Genomic DNA, 8,461 nt, shown 5'->3' with positions numbered 1-8,461 from the left:
AACCCATGGAGTGACACGGCTATTACCTTTAACGCCAGTGATGAACCTAAATTCCGAACAGCCCGAGCACCAGCCACATTGGTCCTCAGTCCAATAGTGGACGGCTTTCGTCTTACCAAGGTACTCATGGACGGCGGCAGCGGATTGAACCTCATTTATGAGGAAACTCTTCAAAAAATGGAAATAGACTGGAACCGCATCGAGCGAAGCAGCACAACCTTTAGAGGAATAATCCCCAGTCGGGAAGCGCGCTGTACAGGAAAAATCACACTAGATGTGGTGTTCGGCACGCCGGATAATTACAGGTCCGAAGAGGTCACGTTCCATGTGGCCCCGTTCAGCAGCGGTTATCACGCTCTGCTAGGGCGGGAAGCGTTTACAATCTTCCAAGCAATACCCCATTACGGGTACATGAAGCTCAAGATGACCGGGCCCAACGGGATCATCACTCTCGCTAGTGATCCGGACATAGCACTGGCCCTCGAGGCACTATCCGAAGCCCAAGCGGCTGAGGAACTGACTGCGCTGCGCTCTACGGTGAATAGGGACGACGTGGTACTCGACAAAAGATCCAAGTCCACCTCCTTTAAACTAGCGGACGAAATAGTCAAATTCCAAGTCCATCCAACGGACCCCAATAAAACAGCTTCCATCGGGGCACAGTTAAACCCTGACGTAGACGCCGCACTGCGAGAGTTCCTACGAGAGAACTGGGACATTTTCGCCTGGCACCCTTCTGACATGCCAGGAATCCCACGCAGGCTGGCCGAGCACAGCTTAAATATCCGAACAGAATTCAAACCTATCAAACAGGCTCTTCGGCGTTTTTCGAACCTAAGAGACGGGCCATGGGAGAGGAGCTAGCAAAGCTATTGGAGGCCGGATTCATCAGAGAGTTATAAAACATCCGGACTGGCTAGCAAACCTGGTGATGGTACCAAAGAAGGACAAATCCTGGCGCCTGTGCGTTGATTTTAAAGACCTTAACAAGGCTTGCCCAAAGGATCCCTTCCCCCTCCCCCGCATCGATCAAATTATCGACGCTACCGCAGGACACGATTTGTTGTGTTTCCTCGACGCATATTCCAGCTACCATCAAATCAAGATGGCAGAATCAGACCAAGCCGCAACGGCATTCATTACACCATACAGCCCCTTCTGCTTCAACACAATGCCCTTCGGGCTTAAAAACACCGGCGCAACATATCAGCGCATGATTCAGACATGTCTGGCAAACCAGATCGGCAAAACATTGGAGGCATATGTAGATGATGTGGTCGTCAAAACAAGACATGTCGAATCTCTAGTAGACGACTTGAGGCTCACATTCGATAACCTCCGAACATACGACATCAAGCTCAACCCGGAAAAATGCGTTTTCGACGTTCCAGCCGGAAAGCTCTTGGGCTTCATTGTATCCGGTGGAGGAATTGAAGCAAACCCAGCCAAGATCCGAGCTCTGTCACAACTGGATATCCCAAAGGACCTCAAACAAATACAAAAGTTAACCGGAGGCGTGGCGGCTCTAAGCCGCTTTATCTCCCGCTTGGGAGAAAAGGCCCTACCCCTTTACCGCCTCCTTCGACGCACCGAACACTTCGAATGGACGGATGCAGCCACAACCGGACTCGACGAAATAAAATCCATATTGGCAACAAACCCAGTCCTAGCCGTGCCAAACCCTGGCGAACCAATGCTATTGTACATTGCAGCAACACATCAGGTTGTAAGCGCAGTACTCGTTGTCGAACGAGAAACGGACGGACACAAATTCCCCCTTCAAAAGCCGGTCTATTATGTGTCCACTGTCCTCACTCCCTGCAAATCACGGTACCCGCATTATCAAAAGATCGCATACGCGGTATTCATGGCATCCCGGAAGCTACGACACTACTTTCAAGAGTGTTCAATAACAGTAGCCTCGGAAGTACCAGTTAACGATATTATAAACAACCGTGACGCAACGGGACGGATTGCAAAATGGGCCATTGAGCTCCTCCCGTCCGACATAACTTATAAGCCACGGCGAGCCATCAAGTCGCAAGTCTTGGCCGACTTCGTCGCAAAATGGACGGAGGCCGAACTCCCTAAAGAGTACGACACATATTCAAATTGGATCATGCATTTCGACGGCTCCAAGATGTTGGCCGGGCTGGGGGCTGGCGTCGTTTTGACGTCCCCCACAGGAGACACAGTTCAATACGTACTCCAGATTATGTACACAGACTCCAACAATGCAGCCGAATATGAGGCCCTTTTACATGGTCCCCGGATGGCAGTATCCATGGGCATTCAACGCCTAGAGGTGCGCGGGGACTCGAACCTCGCAATATCCCAAATAAATGGAGACTTCGATGCCAAGGATCCAAAGATGGCGGCTTACCGCAACGCTGTCCTAAAAATGTCAGCTCGGTTCGAAGGGCTTGAATTTCACCACATAGCCCGGGAAAATAATCAGGCGGCAGATGTCCTGGCACGCATCGGCGCAAAACACGATGCAGTACCCCCCAACGTCTTCTTGGAAAGGCTGTTCAAGCCATCCGTAGTATGGGAAGGGGAACCGCACAATAACAGCCCGGACCCAACCGCACCGTCCGACACCGAACATTCTGACACAATCGGCGGCTCTGCCAATAAAATAACACCTTCAGCCCACGTAATAATGGTCGTCATCGCCCCGTGGACAGAACCGTTCCTCGCCTACCTTATTAGGCAGGAGCTCCCCGAGGACCAAAACGAGGCACGCTGCATAGTGCGGTGATCCAAAGCCTACAAAGTCCACGAGGGAGAGCTTTATAAGAAAAGCACTACTGGAGTCCTTCAAAGGTGTATCTCCGAAGAGGAAGGGCGGAACCTCCTGGCTGAAATTCATGCCGGACTCGGCGGTCATCACGCTGCAGCTCAGTCCCTTGTGAGCAAGGCCTTCCACACAGGCTTTTACTGGCCGACGGCTCGGGCAGACGCCCAGGACTTAGTCCAACGATGCACCGGTTGCCAGCTCTTCGCAAACCAAAGCCATATGCCACCCACCGCCCTCCAAACTATCCCCATCACTTGGCCCTTTGCGGTCTGGGGGCTTGATATGGTTGGACCCCTTAAAGGCGGAACCCACAAGCACAAATACTTACTGGTCATGGTGGATAAGTTCACCAAATGGATAGAAGCCAAGCCTGTTAAGACGGTCGAATCCGAACCTGTGATAGACTTTATATCTGGGGTTGTACACTGTTACGGCGTCCCCCACAGCATCATCACTGATAATGGCACGAATTTTACGGCCGACGAGGTAAAACTCTGGTGCAAAAACATGGGCATCAAGCTCGATTATGCTTCCGTCTATCACCCACAAACTAACGGCTAGGTCGAACGTGCAAATGGTCTTATCATGAGCGGCATTAAACCAAGATTAGTGCGGTCCCTCAAGGAATCTAACATGCACTGGGTAGAAGAGCTCGACTCCGTACTCTGGGGGCTACGGACCATGCCGAATCACACCACCGGATACACACCATTCTTTATGGTGTACGGCGCAGAGGTAGTTTTACCTTGCGACATAATTCATGACTCATCTCGAGTGCGCATGTACGAAGAAAGAGAAGCCGAGCTCGATCGGCAGGACAGTTTGGACGCATTAGAGGAGGAGCGTGATGTGGCAAAATCCCATTCCGCATTTTATCAACAGCAGGCTCGAAGATACCAAAGCAGAGAAGTACGGGCCAAAAATTACAACGTTGGCGAATTAGTTCTACGCCTGCCGAACAAGAAAAAGGACAAACTCAAGCCCAAGTGGGAAGGTCCCTTCATAATTGACCAAGTCCTGACTGGTGGAGCGTACCGCGTGCGAAATGCATCGGATAACCGACTCGAGCCGAACCCATGGAACGCAGCCCGTCTCCGAAGATTCTATGCCTAGCGCCGGATCCTGTGTTCGTCTCCTTACTTTGTCCATTTTTATATACTTTTTGTCTTACATTTCTCTCCTTCTCTCTCTCTCCCTTATAGCCTTTAAAGGCTCATAAAGTGACGCGCTATCCGCGCTCAGTAAACCTGGGGGCTTCTTTAAACAGAAGCTTATTTATACGGGCTTCATGCCCAACACATGTGTCAAACTTCCGCATGTACCTTTTATTCACCATTATATGCATCGATATGACTTAAGTTTTGGCCAAGCTAGGTTGCCTGGCTCCTGTGCTTACCCCTACGTTCCCGATTGTTCGGCTAGGCGGTAAAGGGAGCACCTCTGCGATTGTTACCGCCGGGTCAGCTGGACGTGTACCTCAGACTGGGTGAAGCCGAAAGCTAGCGTTCTTAAGGGAATATTCGGTCGGTGAACTAAAGATGATATTTTTCTTATTTATCTACATGCCCCCAGATGTTTTTCTGCATTTCTTTTCACAGCATGGACGCACTTTAGGGCATGCCTCCCAGGGAAAGGAACCCCTAAAGGAACTATTCTCCCTGGAAGTTGTTTCTTACTAACCATGTAATATAACATAACTAGTCGGGCACTTGTCTGTTCACGCACTAATGACCCCTACGCCTGGTCTCCATGCATTCCCCGGTTCTTATATAACCACACGGGAATTCGGACACACTCCGGACCGTCAGGTCCCGAGGCTGAAGCGAAAAGGTCGGCCATGACAAATGATCTACAATCCGGCTAGAAGGCATTATAAATGTCAATTAAATTACATAGTCATTTTGACTTATTTTATTCCTCTTCAATACCATCTAACAGGCTGTCTAATTTACAGTCCTGCTGGGAATACTTTGCGGCTAACTCTACTTGGCCGTATACTAAGCTTACAGGGATCTCCTTCCCATTGGGCCCTATAGGACCGACCTCGGCCATGTGGTTGGGGTCAGCCTTTGAGTACCGCGTCTTCACCATGGCCCAGGCCTCCCTAGCGCCTTGACGGCAGGCCGATATCTTCCACAATCGGAAGCGCCGCCGTGCTCCCTTTAGCTTCTCCGCAAGCTCTCCAAGACCTTCGGGCATGGAGATGGATGGCCACAGGGCCTGGGCGACGCCTTGCATCGCCTGCCGAACTCGATCGAGCAGTTGCGAGAGCTCGGGAAGAAGGTCACCCGTAGAACCGGGCATCTCCTCTGCAGGACGACCTGTTAGCACACCTACAGACATTGCTCTCTTAGTCGACTTCCCCGCCGAACTTTCTTTTAAAGGTTCGTTCAAGCACTTACTAAATATGCCGTGCCGAAGCCGCTAATTCTCCTTCACAGAGTCTGACAGCTGGGCACGAACATCTTTCAGCTCGACGCCCAGCTTGGTGTTGGCATCCTGGAGATCGTTCTTCTCCCGCCTCACCTTTGTCAGCACCTTCTCACCAGCCTTTAGCTGGCGTAGGAGGTGTTGCCTTTCCGGATTCACTCCGGCGCCATCTGCAATTTCATTTGTCAGATTCGCACCCATGCCGCGCTTCGCGAAATACTTACCTTTCAAAGCGTATATTACCAGAGGGGGTCTCCTTGGGCTCCCCTGCCGCGGCCAGTGCGGCCTCAAGTTGGGCTTTGCACTCCTCCAGCTCCTTGGACAGTAGGGAATTCTTTTCTGTAAGAACCTGCATAACAAATGATCCTTAAATCAGTTATTCTAACTGTTTCAAGTCTTGGGGGCTACTGGTCTATATATATAATTACCAAAATTTTCTTACCCATATGTCTTTCACATATTGCTCCGTGGCTCTGGCTAGACCATTTTGAGCGGCACGGAGGTACGCATCTCCCAAATTGAAGGCATCTAACGCCCCTTGGGAGAAACAAGCGTCGCGAAGAATTGTCCGGCGGCGCCTGTGGTTCATGGCACTCTCCACCTCAGAGTTGGTGGCCGACAACCCGTCCGCATCCTCCGTCGGAGGAGCGTCTGGCACGCGCCTTGCGTTCGCCTCCACCTCCGGACCAGGCTTTGGAGCCTGGCTGGTGGAGGCGCGATTGGCAGCCTCTCCGGATATAGTCCGGCGAGGTCTCTTTGTCCTAAAGAAAGCACAAGTGTCAAATGTGCCTCGAAGGTATAACACCTAGGATAGGGGGCGCGCCATACCTTTGCGTTGATGCCTCGGTCCGGACTGCACTTCTTTTCTGCCCACGGAACCCTGCGGCCCCTCGTTGGCTTGTTGCCGCAGGTTCGACCTTCCGCCTCAGAAACCTCCCCTGCAAAGTTCGGTTGTAATCAGGAAACTGAAAACACGAGAGGGCGGACACCTATTCGGGGTACCGGGACTTCGATCTCAGTTACCTGGGAGGCCGGAATTAGCCCTGGGTAATCAACCATAATGGCCACCAAGGCGTTGTCCACTCAATTGATGGAACACTCCATCAATTAGCTCCACAGATATGTCCGGATCCTCTTGAGAGGCCGGGTCGAGGGACCGTCCTGGGTCCTCGGGTTGTGGAGGAGGGCTGCTTATTTCCTTAACAGCCCGGCGCAGTTCCTGCGTTGAAGTCGTCAGACTGAATATTTAACAATGGGAATACGAAACGGATGAGCAAGTAAATGCGACCACTTACCCAGCTTGGGGGATTGTGCATAGAGAATCCACCCTGTGGGTTGACGCGGAGAAATTCCTCCTCTTCTCCCTTGTACAAAGTGGACAAGATCTTTAGTAGAGCGGCAGCCGAATCCGGCCCCTTACGGCTGTAGCGGGTGGCGTCGTCCTCCCCGTTGAAGTCCCACATGGGGTGGCTTCTATACTGAAGCGGCTGCACCCCCCGCATGATACATTCGGCCATAACCCCGATCATGGTTAGTCCGGAATGGGCCAACAGTCTTATTCGGCCCATCAGGTAAATGATGTCCCTGTCACTTTCCCTCTGAGGGCTCCGCGGACGCCAGCTTAGGCGCTTCTTTAAGGGAGCACCGTCGAATTCAGGGACGCCGACCCGGACAGGATCCGGCAGCGGGACGTCTTCTATATAGAACCATTCCGAGGGCCAGTCTTCGGACGTCTTCTTTGGGGTTCCGGACAGATATCCGGTCCCGGCGATGCGCCATACTTCGGCTCCGCCCACATGATACATTGACCCCTCCTTAGAGCGGGGCACAAGGCAGAATAACCTTTTCCATAGCCCGAAATGAGCCTCGACGCCCAAAAACAGCTCGCAGAAGGCTACGTAGCCCGTGATATGCAATACGGAGGCTGGCGTGAGATTGTGTAGCTGGAGGCCGTAGAACTCCAGCAGCCCCCGGAGAACTGGATGGATTGGAAACCCGAGCCCCCTTATTAAATAAGGGACAAGGCATACCCGCTCTCCTTTGGAGGGATTGGGGGCACTCTTCGCTTGCTTTCCACTGTTATAGATGGCAAGACCGGCTCAAACCGGGACCATGTAGGCCGGGGGGAGAAATCCCTTGGTCTGGAACTTCACCAGCTCGCTATGCGGGACGGAGCATCTCTCCCAGTACCCGGGCTGAGGGCTGGAAGGGCGAGGGGAGGAGTTATGGTGACTGGCCATGGTGGAATGGACCTTCGTCGGATGCGCTCTGATGAACACTCACGAAGGGGGGAAGATGTGGTTTGGATCTAAATCCTCGTCCCCTTAAATAGGGCAGCTCATTTACGCGGCTAGGGGTGTGAATGTAAAAGCACTCAGACTTTTCATATTCATTTGACACATGGGAAGCGGCCATTATTGGGCGTAGGAGCCAAGGAGCGCAACATCTACAAGAAACCAGACTTTATTCAACAGGTACACGGAATTTGGGGGAGAACCCGCCTTGCAATGCCGAAGACAATCTGTGTGCCGGACTCATCGTCATTGAAGCCTGGTTCGGGGGCTACTGAGTGAGTCCTGGATTAGGGGGTGTTCGGATAGCCGGACTATACCTTCAGCCGGACTCATGGACCATGAAGATACAAGATTGAAGACTTCATCCCGTGTCCGGGAGGGACTTTCCTTGGCGTGGAAGGCAAGCTTGGCGATACGGATATTCAAATCTCCTACCATTGTAACCGACTTTGTGTAACCCTAACCCTCTCCGGTGTCTATATAAACCGGAGGGTTTTAGTCCGTAGGACAACATAGACGACAACAATCATACCATAGGCTAGCTTCTAGGGTTTAGCCTCTCCGATCTCGTGGTAGATCTACTCTTGTACTACCCATATCATCAATATTAATCAAGCAGGACGTAGGGTTTTACCTCCATCGAGAGGGCCCGAACCTGGGTAAAGCTTCGTGTCCCTTGCCTCATGTTACCATCCGGCCTAGACGCACAGTTCGGGACCCCCTACCCGAGATCCGCCGGTTTTGACACCGACAGTGGCCCTATGCTTTTAGCTACTTTTCGGCTATCTTAGGTAGCTGCCACTTTCTTCTTATCAACACGGTCTCATGCTCCGAGCTGCTTTTCGGCCATCCTGAGCCATGGTTGAGCTATTTCAGTGATGTCCCAGATCTGAGTTGTAAAGACCGTCCTGGTGGCTACTGATTTATTTGCCAACTT

The sequence above is a fragment of the Triticum urartu genome, chromosome 6 (assembly GCF_003073215.2).
Source record: "Triticum urartu cultivar G1812 chromosome 6, Tu2.1, whole genome shotgun sequence".
Classification (NCBI taxonomy): Eukaryota; Viridiplantae; Streptophyta; class Magnoliopsida; order Poales; family Poaceae; genus Triticum; species Triticum urartu.
This window is presented reverse-complemented; position numbering follows the sequence as displayed.